Source organism: Cervus elaphus, chromosome 25, assembly GCF_910594005.1.
Source record: "Cervus elaphus chromosome 25, mCerEla1.1, whole genome shotgun sequence".
Taxonomy (NCBI): Eukaryota; Metazoa; Chordata; class Mammalia; order Artiodactyla; family Cervidae; genus Cervus; species Cervus elaphus.
Window position 1 is genome coordinate 26381095 of NC_057839.1, and position 14573 is coordinate 26395667.

The 14573-nt window shown below is 40.1% G+C and overlaps 1 long non-coding RNA gene across 1 annotated transcript; it reads left to right on the forward strand.

Annotated features, from left to right (window-relative positions):
- Window positions 1-1000: 1000 nt before the first annotated feature.
- LOC122683963 lies at window positions 1001-12825 on the forward strand. The gene is made up of 4 exons (XR_006337880.1): window positions 1001-1088; window positions 3343-3441; window positions 4545-4621; window positions 12691-12825. It is a non-coding gene; the product is annotated as an uncharacterized LOC122683963 (long non-coding RNA).
- The last annotated feature ends 1748 nt before the right edge of the window (window positions 12826-14573 follow it).

Sequence of the window (14573 nt, forward strand, 5' to 3'; positions counted from 1 at the left end):
CAGAGGAGCCTGGCAAGCTACAGTCCATGGGGTCACAAAAAGTCTGATGTAACAGCACCCAACACTGACTCATACAAATAAAAAGTAAAGGAGATATACTACTCCTCAGTTCTTTCCTCACTCTAAGCCCAAAATAGGGTTAATTGAGCTCTTTACTCACCATAGTAGTCAGGGTTCTCAGAAAAATAGAACCAAGAGGAGACAGATAGGTCAGAAGATATCTTAAAGAATTGATTCATATGATTGTAGAGGCTGGCAAGTCCAAAATCTGCAGGGCAGTCTGGCAGGCTAGAGACCCAGGAAAGAGTTGACTGTACAGCTCCAGTCTGAAGGCAGTCTGCTGGCAGAATTTCCTCTTCCTCAAGGGATGTGAGTCTTTTTCTTAAGTCCTTCAGCTGATTCCATGAGGCCCATCCACCTTGGTTGGATGGCATCACCAACTCAATAGACATGAGTTTGAGCAAACTCCAGGAGATAATGAAGGACAGGGAAGACTGTCATGCTACAGTCCATGGGATCATAAAGAGTCAGACATGACTTAGTAACTGAACAACACCACCACCTTATGGAGTGTGATCTGCTTTATTCAGTCTGTTGATTTAATCTCATCTTAAAAGGATATTCACAGAAACACCCAACTGTGTTTGACCAAATATCTGATACCATAGCCTAGCCAAGATGACACAAAATTAACAAGCAGACTCACCAACTTACAAGTCACAGCAGCAGGTTGCAGTTTCCCCATCCCTCCCTTGTCAATTTTCCAGGAATTTCTTACAACTGAATGTCCAAGGGTGATTCTGGGTGTGCCATGGGAGGAGACAGCATGAAATGTGATAGAAAGTCCAGCGCACAGCAGCTCTGAAACATTAAGCAATGAGGCCCAACTGGGACAGCTTCCAGGGACAAGTCAGCCCTGGGACCTCCAGTCAGGCCATTGCCCAAGGCCTAGCAGCAAATCGTGCTCCCACAAAGCAGTTCTAATTCCTGCCCATTGGACCCAGACCACAGGCTGAGCCCAAAGGCAGTGTCAGGCTAAATTTGGGTGACAACACTCTCAAGAAACACTCGGAGCCTCTTCAATTACAGTTAAGATTGTTCTCCTTTTTTTCTCATTTACTGATCGTTCTGTTTCCTTTATTGTTTATTATGCAAAGGCCAAGTCTAAATCATCTCAGACAACTCTGCCACTCTGAATCCTGACTTGAAATCTTGGTGAAGGTTGTTTTGTTATTTTTTTGTTTGTTTTCTCTCTAAGACCTTCTCAAGTAGTTCTCTCAGATCCTTTGTTTCTGATGACTTTTTGCCTAGTACCTGGGACATGGTTCGTGCTCTATGGTTTAACTAATCAGATCTAGCCTGCAACAGAAGTTGTTTTAGTTTATCAAGTTAACACAAGAGAATTTTCTGAGAAAAAAAAAAAGCTAAGGTTTAGAAAGGTTTCAGTGGTTTCAACCCTGACTAATTTCACTGGGCTCGAAACTGTACCAGAACAATATTGTAAAGCAATTATCCTCCAATTAGAGGAAAAAAACTGTACCAAGAGCAGCCAAACCTCCTTCCCCATCCCTCCTCTGCTGTTTGGTAATTGCCTATTGTTATTCTCTAGGTGTTTTGTTGATTCTTTTATCGTGTTACCTTGTCACACATAGATGGACACTCAAGAGATACTTGTTAATGGAATGAATAAGATACCTGCTAGAAAAAGAATTTGTTGTAACAAATCAAGCAACAAACAAAAGAAAGTATGAGTGAATGTTTATCTCAGCTGTGACTGAATAAGAACTATGAGCCATAGAGGAAATCATATGGTGGTTGGGGGTTGGGGGGAGAAGCTGTATACTTGATTACATAAATTGTTAAACTCTACAGATCAAAAAAATCATAAGCTACATTTAAAAAGAAATATCAAACTGGGAAAATATTGGCTACATATAATGACATATCAATGTGGAAGTAAATAATGGAGAAAAATCTAAAATTCCAGTTCAAAAATGGGAAGAACATAAAAATAGATAACTCACAAAAGAAGAAGTATAAATGACTAACAGTCATAAAACGACAGAAAACATTTTCTAACAACTACTATTAACAACAACAACAACAAAAAAAATCAGAGTACTCGTTACTAACTATGGTGCAGTGACTTGGGCACCCTCTTCCATATTTCCTCTTGATCATCAAAGTCAAGTTTTTAAAACTCAAAGCTAGACATTTAATCAGTTTCTTTCTCTGCATTTTAGCTGCTTAGACTCTACATTAGGAGCAATACAAAACAAAAGACCTCACTGCTGCTGAAATGCTGGGAGAGGGGTAGGAACACAAAGAATGGAGAACTATAAGATAAAAGTTATAGTATTATTCTACTACAAGTAGATAGGGATCAAATGTATTTTATTAATTTGAAGAGTGTGATCTATATGTAGTCCACCAACACTTAATTTCAGCCATTCATACCTTCAATGAAAGAATGATCAGTGACTACTGATAGCTAGAAAGTTATGAAATTTCATAACTAGGAAGTTATGAAATCAGTTATATTACTTAGACTGCTTTTTATTGGGTATTGGTTTCCCAAAGGTCCAGAGAGAATGACGTAATGAAGCATGAACTTTCGTCCTGTACTGCCATGTCAGACCAATAACAAATTCTTCTTTCAAAATCCTTTCTCTCTTTCAAAAAACTATGTTTATTCTAAGTAAAATTGAATTGCGATTTTAGCATTGGCACAGTCCTCAAAACAGAAAAATTACAAATTATGTGCCTCGCAGAATCCTTTTTTCTTTTCTTTTTTTTTTTTAAAGCTAATCACCAACCACAATGTGAATTCCTGCAAGAGTGGGGTGCCATGTCACAAAAGATCAGTCTGGCTTCACAGTCTGTTCTTTGCCTGTGTGGAAGACAGATGTTTTTTGTTGAATCAGGACCATAATTTGCATCTGGAAGGACAATGGGCCATATTCTCTCCTGTCCACACACAGAACTACACTGACAACAGCAAGAGCTGCTCAGAGATAGAGGCAGAATTTGGCTCAACCAGTGCAAAATACAGCCCGATTTTTAAAAGTAAATTCTCCAGCTAACATCTAGTGAAGAACAGACCAGCTAGTGGATTTGGAAGTTTCCTTTAAAATTTCTTGAAATTTTCCTTTGAAATTTCCAGCGCAGTGTATGAAGTAATTCCAGACTCTAATGAACTTCAGAGGCCTCTCTGGCTGTAAATAAGAACAAAAATGATTGTCTATATTGGATCCAGGACTTTCTTAGGCAGTAGATAATTTATTGTTATGCTCTATGTCCTCGTTTTCCGTCAGTGATTGATGTATTCTCTTCTGTTTTCAGAAGGCTTTTCTAATATTCACCTTTCTTCAAGATGATCCTGAAAGATGAGTCAGAAGTTCCATACCTGCCTTCCATATGGGGAAGCTGGGGCCCAGAAAGGTTAAGCAGATTTCCTACCCGGGCAACAAAGGAACTCTGAGTTCTCAAGTGGTTATGGAAATCTAGTCAGAATGGAAACGAAACTTCTGCTTCCTTGGGCTATCTTTCCTGCTTGTTTAAAATGAAATCCTTTCTATGTTATCAGTTTCTAGGAGATTGTTTCTGACACAGGTAAATTTGGAATCCCCTCTAACTGGAACCAATTTTCTCTGGGACATCCCAGTCATTGGTGACATCTTTATAGACCTCCCCTCCCCATATAAACACAGCCCTCTTCTGGCCAAGCAGGTCATTGTTGATCAACGTCACCAACAGCACACAGAAGGTATAGAGAGTGAACAGCTGAATTCCTAGCTCTAGAGTATTATCTGTGAAACCCATGCAAACCCATGCATATGAAACCCTTGCTTAGTAAATCTGTTTGAACATATTTACTCTCAGAGTTCTATTATTGATGTTTAGATTTTGAGATGGTTTGATCATCTGAATTGAGAAAGAAAGATTTAACCTTGAGAAAGGAGAAAAAGTAGAGAGGGAGTTATTGGTTTTGTGAATTTTAGATTTTCCAAGGGAAAAAGTTGAACAGGGCACAGTTCTATTTTGGGGAGCACAAAATTCTTGAGTGATATGATGTACTTCCCTTTTATAGAACGAAGGAATCTAAGAGATTTTTTTAGTCCAAGTTCCCCATCTTACACATGAAGACATTGAATTCAGGCAAGTTTTGATGTGTCTTAGAACTATTTCCCTCTCAATGTGTATACATTTACCTCATTTTTTTAAAAGTTGTGTAACATCCTATAAGGAGGCATCTTTATTTAGCCATATTTCTTTGAGAACTATCTTGGTTATTTCCAGTTTTTTTTTTTTTCACTATTATAAACAATACTGCAAAGAATAACTTTATATAGGTATCTTAGTATTTACTTAGTATTTTTCAGAATAGATAACCAGAAATTAAGTAAAAATTTTCATTGAAATAGTCCTCTTAGGAAATTGTACCCATGACAGCACATCTTTGCCAACACTGGATATTTTCAAACTTTTAATTTAAGTTTTTTTTTTTTTTTTTTCTTATTTTGGTCATGCCACATGGCTTGAAGAATCTCAGTTCCCTGACCAAAGATTTAACCCAGGCCATGGCAGTGAAAATACCAAATGGTAATCACTGGACCACCAGGTAAACACGCCCCTCCCCTGCCCCATTTAAGTTTTTAAAATAATTGTGGTCAGTTTCATGTAGCTCATTAATCTATCTGAAATGTAATTTTCTGTACTATGTGAGATGGGGACCTAACTTATTCACTTTGTGAATATTGAAAATGAGAGGAAGAACAGAGCACTAGGTGTGGGAAGTGTAAGAAAAGCAGCTAAGGGCAGCCACCAGGTTATACAATCACTCAGCAAAATAAAAGCCTTCAGCTTACCAGACCTGACCCCTGTGGACACCTTGGAAGGCTAGTTAGAGATCCTGTATTACAGTAGAACAGTTGTATCATATATGCATTTGGGGGCTTAGCTGTACAGTATTTAAGCTTTTGAGGGCCCAGATACTAGTGATTTTAGGACATTTTAAAAGACTTTTAAATGTAATTTTGCCTACCGTGTCAACAATAAAATCTATACTTGGAACTTCCCTGGTGGTCAAGCAGTTAAGGATTCATCTTCCAATGCAGGAGATATGGGTTCGATCCCTGGTGGGGGAACTAAGATTCCACATGCTGTGGACCAATTAAGCCCAGGCACCACAACTAGAGAGGAGCCCACGTGCTGCCACTAAGACACAAAGCAGCCAAAAAAAAACCCCACAAAAGTAGACTGTCTCCACCCACCCGATTCCTACTCATGATTTAACTAGAGCACACTGCCTCCTGAGGGTTTCATTGTGTGTCTCACCCACACACAACCTCCAAGGATCTTATGAAAATATTCCTTTCAGTAGCATATGTACATATATAATGTTCCTGAAAAGATCTGCAAAATACAACTTTCTCTGCCTCATTATATGTGGAATTTTGAAGCTTTTCAGTAATTTTTTTTTTTTTTTTGCACCCTTATATATTGGTATCCAGCTGTCCTAATCCATGATCAAGCCACTTTTTCTCTCCATGCTTCAGAATTCTCTGGGCTTCCCAGGTGGCTCAGACAGTAAAGAATCTGCCTGCAATGCAGGAGAGTCGGCTTCGATCCCTAAGTAGGGAAGATCCCCTGGAGAAGGACGTGGCAAACCCACGTCCAGTATTTTTGCCTGGATACCTGCAGTATTTTTGCCTGGAGAATTCCATGGACAGAGGAGCCTGGTGGGCTACAGTGGACGGGGTCTCAAAGAGTCAGAAATGATTGAGTGACGAACCCTTTCAGAGTTCTTCGCAACACAGTTCTCTGGGTAGCCCCCAATAATGGATCAGGGTTGACACGCAGGTGTAATCAGTTTGCCGTCTCTGGTCTAGGCCATTGTTAGTAAAAGTCCCATGGTATTAGTGGAAGATTTGTGTCTTGGATATATGCATTTTACCATCATGATGTGCATCAGTGGTCTTGCCCACAGATTTGAGACAAGAGTTATCTAAGGTGGTCTGGCCACCCATGGGAAATTAGGATGTGGCTCTTTGGGGAAGAAGGCCCTTCCTTTTTCCTTTTACAGCTAAGATGAGTCATAGTTCTTCTTGCTTTCTCTGTCAAAGGGCAGGGTCCATGATATGATTTCATATCAAGAGTTCAGAGGTTACATAAGTGCAGATAGCAGATGCTTTTGGTCTCCCACCCACATTCTCTGCTCTATTTAAAGCAGGCGACTTCTGTGACTCTTCCTAAAGATTTTGCTCTGGCTGCAGACTCACGTGGCTTGGGCATGGGGCAAGTGACAAGTGCTGGGCGATTTATGCCCTCAGAAGCATCACTTACCAAGTGACAGGTGGGAATTGTGCTACAACACTCCAAGGGGCACTCTGCAGTTTTCAAGAGCTTCCCAGCTGCCCAGTGGCAGAGGATTTGTTAAGGCTTCCTCCCTATGAACTGCTCCTCTGTTTCACATCTCCCTTCCTCTACCAAGATCCCCTTCCTAACTGTCTTACATCCCCCTTCCCCAACCAGGATCACCTTCCAGAAACCTTCTTGCACGCCAATCCGTGACTCAGAATCTGCTTCTGGAAGAACTCAAACTAAGACATCACTTTCATAGTGGGGGAGGACATATCTTTCTGAGAACTGATACTAGCAAACAAAGCATTTTAAGGAGCTTCCTATTAGCAATAATGAATTTTAATTCTTCACTCGCTAAAAAGATGCAAAGATTCTTCTGTTTTTGTAGAGACAAGGGAGCTATAAAGGGAAGAGGTGAATCCCAGGTCACGAAATCCCTGTCATATCTGACATCATCTAGCTGAAGTCATGGGGTTCTGGGCTTGCTAAAAGAGCCTGGGGCGGCAGACAGGTTGGCTCAAGTGCCAGTAACTGTACCAGAGGCAGCAGTGAGAAATAAAATATTATGTTGTGATTTTTCCACTTGAAGAAATGGTAAATATAACCTTGTTTCAAAAAGTATTTCACTTCAGGATTATCAAATGTAGTTTGATGGTGTTGACTGAAAAAAAAGCACAACGTATAAGCTGAGAATTATGTTTTATTGGGCAGGCTGACTGAGGACGTAAGCCTCAGACGGTTCTGAGGGACTGTGCTGACGAGTGAGAGGGGAGTCAGAGTGCACGGGAGCTTTGGCAAAACAAACAAAAAACAGGTAGTCAAACAGCAAACGATTCCTGTTAATTTAAAACAGACAACTCAAGTTAACGAAGTTAGTGCTTTACTACGTATGAGAAAAAGTAGAAAATGGCAACCCACTCCAGTATTCTTGCCTGGAAAATTCCATGAACAGAGGAGCCTGGTGGGCTACTGTCCATGGGTTCCCAAAGAGTCTTGACAAGACTGATGGACTTAGCATGTATGAGAAGATGTAAGAGTCTGGGCTTAGTGAAATTACTCCTGTGATATTCCTTCGATCTTCTCTACCGAGGGCCAGTATCTTGCTTTTCTCCATTCTGACTCCCTTCAGGGTACACTGCCGGGTGCAGCGGCAGTGGCTGATGACATAATAGTTGCAACATCCTATTGTTGATAAGGCAATACTCTTGTTCTCAGGGCCTCACCTTGGTCATAAACCAAACAACAAGGCCTCATCTGGGTCATAAATCAAACAACATTGGGGAGGCATTTCATGAGCAATTTTGTCCCACAGCACTAGAAGTCTTTTTTCTACACCAGATGAAAATTCTGTCGATGGGTCACTCTGTGCTAACAACCTAAAATTCTCTGGATCTTACTAGTTTAGTATAATCCAAGAAATATTTCCCTTTGTTGCTTCCTCTTATACCTAGACTTGCACTATGACAATTATTCTGTGCAGAGTTATATATATGATCAACTGTCTTGAGACATCATTAATTTTATTGGAGACCTGATTACACATTGTATAATGCAGGAGGCAACAATCTTATAAAACACGATATAAGTAATACAGCTAGCAACATTAATAAAGTCATAGAGCAGCAGAGAGAGGCACATGGCATAAATAGTTTGAAAACAACAAGAAAGAGCACATTAAAACAACGATTAGTATAATGAGTTATAACCTGGTCACAATAAGCCATTAAGTCCACAGGGCAGGCAGCTGGAGAAGCCAAGTTCTGGAATGATCAGGTAGAGATAAAAAGATAAATCATCTTTTTTGTAAAGGTATACTTCATCAATTTTTTTGTTGGTCATAATTTGTGTAAGAGGAAAGGTTTTCTAGGAAACAAAAATTAAAAGTCAGTATATTTCAGAAAAAAAGTCATAAAATTATAAACCATATTTATCAGTTCATTCAGTCCTAAGTAATTAGTTCCTATTGATCTGGATGAAGTCATCAGATTTTCCATTAGAGTTTTTTAAAAAATATTTATTTATTTTATTATTTGGCTGCATCGGGTCTTAGTTGCAGCATGCAGGATCGTTTAGTTGCAGCATGGGGAGTCTAGTTCCCTGACCAGGGATTGAATCCAGGCCCCCAGCATAGAGAGCTCAGTGTCTTAGCCTCTGCACCACCAGAGAAGTCCCACCATTAGAGTTTTGTAATTTCTTACTCAGTTCAGTGGTATGATCTAAAAAGTTATCAGAAACATAATTGTCAAAAAGTCCTTTTTATGAATCTTCTTGAAGATCTCCATTTTATGAAAGCATCAGAATAAAACAATGATTATAAACAACAAGACTTAAAGTTGCATGATTAAAGATTTGATTACAATGCAATTGACAAGGAATTTGGATATTTCTATGACGCACAACATTTTAAGGTAATAAGTAGAACTATGCCTGATAACATTATACCAGGACATATCAGACTTTTAGGAATGCCTTCTAAATTTTGTAATATATTAAAGACATCTAACCTAAGAGTTTTTTTTTATCACAACTTATTTGACAATGTTTTCATGTAATTTAACAAAAATAATCCTAGTTAATTTAATATGTCTCTTGAGATGTTTCAGGAGCCCTTTGGACTATCCCAAAGTTAGCTGGAGGTCAAAAGAACTTTATTTAGAATTTTACTAGAGGAAGTTTGTCAAAGATATCAAAAGGTTTTAAAATACCTGGTTAAACAGGATCACACGTCACTGTGAAACAATATTTATTTATTCAACTAAAGTGACAATAAAAGGTTTTTAAGGCCTTTCCATTGGTGCTAGTGGTAAAGAACCCACCTGCCAGATGTAAGAGACTCAGGTTCAATCCCTGGGTCAGAAAGATCCCCTGGAGAAGGGCAAAGCAACCCACTCCAGTATTCTTGCCCAGAGAATCCCATGGACAGAAGAGCCTGGCAGTATACAGTCCATGGGATCACAGAGAGTTGGACACAAATGAACTGACTTAGCACGAATGCACACACAGCAAATACAGATCATTCAGAAGGCAAATGAATTTACAATTTGTTATCAAAAGTAGCTCAGCAGTCCAAGAAAACTATGTGCTCTTAACAGAGGGAAAGAGAACCCTTGTGGGCTTGTGATCAGTGGCTCCCAGAATTTAGGATTTCATGACACTCTCCCCTCACCCCCTGCCCAGTAAAAGAGAGACACTAGCAAATGATTGGCAGCTTTTAATTCTGGGAAATAAGCATATTATTTAAAACATAGTATCTTCTATCAATCCTATTTTGTAAAAGCATGAGCATTTAAACATTTTATTTCATTTTTTTTAAATTTTATTTTATTTATTTATTTTTTAAAGAATTTTTTAAATTAAAAAGACAAAACCTAAGAACAGTGACAATCTTTTCATTGTGGACAAAGAATGTCACTTGCCATATCAGCAAATAAGGGTTGTTTCAGTCATCAAGGCATCAGCCATTTCCACTGGTACGATAACTTGGTATGTTATTTCCATATGATAAAATAAAGGTAAATGAGATAAGAGTTTTCAGGTGACTTCTTTAGAAGTAATTATGTTTTAGATATGTCTATCTAAAATAGTTTATCCAGATTTCAGGTAATTTGAAAGTTTAGAGTTTTGCTAAAATTAAATTAAATGAAGAGAATTCATGGGATAGCCAGGTGATTTCAAACAAGGTAGAATACTGGAACACTAATTGCTAAACAGGTCTACTTTTGTGTTCTTACAAGAGGAAAACTAAATATGTTCGGGGTTTATTAGACATGTGTCTGGCATCACACTGAGAAAAGAAACTCTGCTACCAGACAATGCAAGTTTCTAGAGGTTATTTTGCCAACCAGGAAATGTTGGTATGACAAACAGTTTACAGTTACTTGCTGCTTGTTGGTTTTCACTAGAGAGTTTTTAATGGTTAAAGTTGTAATATGTGATTAAAGCTACTAGAAACAATAAAGGAAACATGTCAGTATGCAAGGTAAGTAGGATGTGTGTTTTCAACAAGAGAAGGTATGAGAGATGGAAATACATTTTCTTAAAGGGAAAGAGTGACTTTGTCTTAGAGCTGGTTTTCTAAATGGAACAGAAAAATAAGTGATAAACTAAAATAGACACAGAAAATTGTGGAAGCTTTGTGGAAAGGGAGCCCTGAGAAAATAATTTTGTACATTGCAGCCTGGGATTGGATTAAACTTAAATAGGTAAATAAATTTTGTTATTGAGAGTGGGCCAGCGCAGGACTGGATTTTGGTTCACTTTCCCTCTGTTAAGAGCACAAAGTTTTCTTGGACTGCTGAGCTACTTTTGATAACAAATTGTAAATTCATTTGCCTTCTAAATGATCTGTATTTGCTGTGTATGCATGCATGCTTAGTCAATTCAGTCGTGTCCGACTCTCTGTGATCCCATGGACTGTATACTGCCAGGCTCTTCTGTCCATGGGATTCTCCGGGCAAGAATACCAGAGTAGGTTGCTGTGCCCTTCTCCAGGGGATCTTTCTGACCCAGGGATCGAACCTGAGTCTCTTACATCTCCTGCATTGGCAAGCAGGTTCTTTACCACTAGAACCAATGGAAAGGCCTTAAAAACCTCTTATTGTCACTTTGGTTGAATAAATAAATATTGTTTCACCGTGACCTATGATTTACACATTTACATATAAAGATTCTAGCAGGGATTTGCCAGCTAGATTCTAGCATGGATAATCAGAGACATTGCTCCTCAAATTCTTAGACAAACTGTCCCTCTTGAAAACTACTCTTGTTTTCTCTGATGTAGTCCTTTGAGAGTATGTATCTAATCCAGGTGGCAATGTGATGAAAGAATCCTTAGACAAGGGAGTTAGAAGACCAAACCTGTGTGGCCATTCTCGAACTGAGATTTCAGACACAATAGTTTGCTAGGGCTGCTCTAAAAGAGGAGCACAAACTGAGCTTAAAGAACAAAAAGTTTTTGTCTCGCGGTTCTGGAGGCTAGAAATCCAAAAATCAAAGTGTTGGCCAGGCTGTTGCCTTCTGAAAGCTGTGAGATGAGGATCTGTTCCCTGCCCCTCTCCTTGGCTTGCAGACTTCATGTTCACAGAGAGTTCTCCCTGTGTACATCAGACTTCTCCTCCTTATAAGGACACCATTCATATTGGATTATACGCACCCCAATTGCCTCACTTTAACTTGTATGTCTGTAAAGATTTTATCTGCAAATAAGGTCACTTTCTGAGATCCTGGGTGTTAGGACTTCAATACATGAACTTTGAGGAGACACAATTCAACCCTCAACATCCAGCAACCTCTCTGGCTTCAGTTTCTCATACCCAGAGGAAACTGTTGGCCTTAATGCTCCTGAAGCATTCTTTCAATCCCAGCTTTCCAAGATTCGCTCAGCCCTTTTGACGTGGCCAAGTCTGGTCCCCTTATTCACAGGACTATAAATATAAAAATTTTCCTGACCCAAGCCTGCCAGCCAGGCCTGGAGGGTGGGAAATGAGTAGGGAAATGCTACTAGGGTGGGGTTTTCCTTTAACCTTTTGTTATTTACAGGAGTTCTGTAATCAGATAAACTTTCAGGGTGTGGTGAACTGGGGGTCTTGACATCCCAAAGGCAAATAAGCAAACTCCAGTGACATTTGTTCTTTTCCAAACCCCGAGGTTTTCTGTGCTCCAACTATAGATGACAAAACTGTTCCAGGAGAGTTGCAGTGTTTTGTTCTCCATGCCAGTTCATTAGCAGCAGAACGGCTGCCGGGCTGTAATCCAACCTGGCTGACATCAGTTCCCCAGTAAAAGGACGGAGCCGGAGCTGGGTCTGTGCAGCCAGCAGGGATCAGGAGGGCTCAGCTGTACTGACACGTTGGCAAAAAAGAAAACAAAACAAAAAAAAAGATAGAAAGAAGGAAGGAGAGAAGAAAGAAAGGATAGAAGGGGATAAGAAAGTTGCAAAAGTTTAGAAAACGAAGAGGCCACCTAGGTTCCTCAAGGGACACAGACAGGAAAGCAGGAGGGAGGGGACACTAGGCATGGTGATAACCCAAATTAAGGTCTGGCCAGCATCGTCTTCAGTATTTAGAAAAATTGGGGTGTGCTTAACCTATAAATAAAAACCATGGATTTTAGAAACCTAAACTAGGAGCATGTGTGCAAAAAAGAAACCTATATAAGGATGTTGAGCTGAACTGTAGTTATGGGAGGCCCAGTAACAGCCCACTTCCTTTCTCTGTGCCTTTTTTATTCATCTCTAAATGTGGTGATGGTAATACAATTGCACTCTTCTCAACTTAAAAATACTTTTCTTCTGAATCACCTGACAAGTCTTTTTTTTCCCCTACACAGCACTTACATCCATTAAAGGATCTTCCAGAGCCCCTGTATCAGTCTAGCAGGTCTCGTTGGAAACTTCCAGCTCTCCAGATGCTGAACGCAGTCCATGGCTCAGTCACCGACCCCTCACTATTTTCCTTTTTTAATAAAGTGCCAAATTTTTATGTTTAAGCTATGTTTTATTAAGAGCTTCCTGAGCTTTCTTTCCATGGAATTTCTCTGTTCCCACTTCTGGGCTTCCCTCCCAGTTTTATGATATTAGAGAGTGAGCTTGCATGCCACTTTATATTGTTTGAAAAGCCTGGATATTGTATGAGTGTGTCCACATCTCGCCTTCTGTTTCTGCCACGTGTAACAGGGCAGGGAAGGGGGAAAAAATCATCTTTGTGGCCCCACTTCCCAGCTTCTCAGAGGCAGATCATGTGCCTGATGGGATAGGCACGTTTCTGGCTACACAGTAGCTGAACAAAACCAGGACACCGATGAGCTCATCATAAAAGAAAAATCTGGAGTTAGGTGAATCGAGGGTGAATTATAACACATTTCAACAACTTACTATGGCTCAACTCCATTTTCCAACTCAGTTACCCTCAATGTATGTCTCTCAAAATTCTATGTTCTGCCATCCCTCCCCGTCTATACCCTCAGATACCGACTCTTCAGTTCAGTTCAGTCGCTCAGTCGTGTCCGACTCTTCACGACCCCGTGAATCGCAGCACACCAGGCCTCCCTGTCCATCACTAACTCCTGGAGTTTACTCAAACACATGTCCAACAAGTCAGTGATGCCATCCAGCCATCTCATCCTCTGTCGTCCCCTTCTCCTCCTGCCCCCAATCCCTCCCAGCATCAGGGTCTTTTCCAATGAGTCAACTCTTCGCATGAGGTGGCCAAAGTATTGGAGTTTCAGCCTCAGCATCAGTCCCTCCAATGAACACCCAGGACTGATCTCCTTTAGGATGGACTGGTTGGATCTCCTTGTAGTCCAAGGGACTCTCAAGAGTCTTCTCCAACACCACAGTTCAAAAGCATCAATTCTTCAGTGCTCAGCTTTCTTCACAGTCCAACTCTCACATCCATACATGACCACTGGAAAAACCATAGTTTTGACTAGATGGACCTTTCTTGACAAAGTAATGTCTCTGCTTTTCAATATGCTGTCTAGGTTGGTCATAACTTTCCTTCCAAGGAGTAAGTGTCTTTTAATTTCATGGCTGCAATCAGCATCTGCAGTTATTTTGGAGCCCAGAAAAATAAAGTCTGACACTGTTTCCACTGTTTCCCCATCTATTTCCCATGAAGTGATGGGACCAGATGCAATGATCTTAGTTTTCTGAATGTTGAGCTTTAAGCCAATTTTTTCACTCTCCTCTTTCACTTTCATCAAGAGGCTTTTTAGTTCCTCTGTAAATCCTCCCAATTAAATTGAACTCTTGGATACTGAACTTGACTTTGCTTCTTTGGAAATTATATCTAAATTTAGTTATTCATCCATTCATTCAATAGCAAAGGTTGGGTGTCTCCCATCCTTCAAGCATGTTGCTCAGTCATAGGATGCATAGGATAATAGGAAAGGTTACCTGCCTTGGAGAAACCCCTAGTTCCAGGTCTCCTCCAATCCATGTGAGCTCGGGGTTTGGGTTTTGGCTTTGACTTGTTGAACTTACGTACCCCTGCTTCCTTTCCAAGGAGGAACTTGGTTTCCTTGCTAATGGCAGAATATTATTGTTATGTTATGTTAATCGCTCAGTCGTGCCCGACTCTTTGTGACCCCATGGACTGCAGCCCACCAGTCTCCTCTGTCCATGAGATTTTCCAGGCAAGGATACTGGAGTGGGTTGCCATTTCCTTCTCCAGGGGATCTTCCCAACCCAGGGATCAAACCCGGGTCTCCTG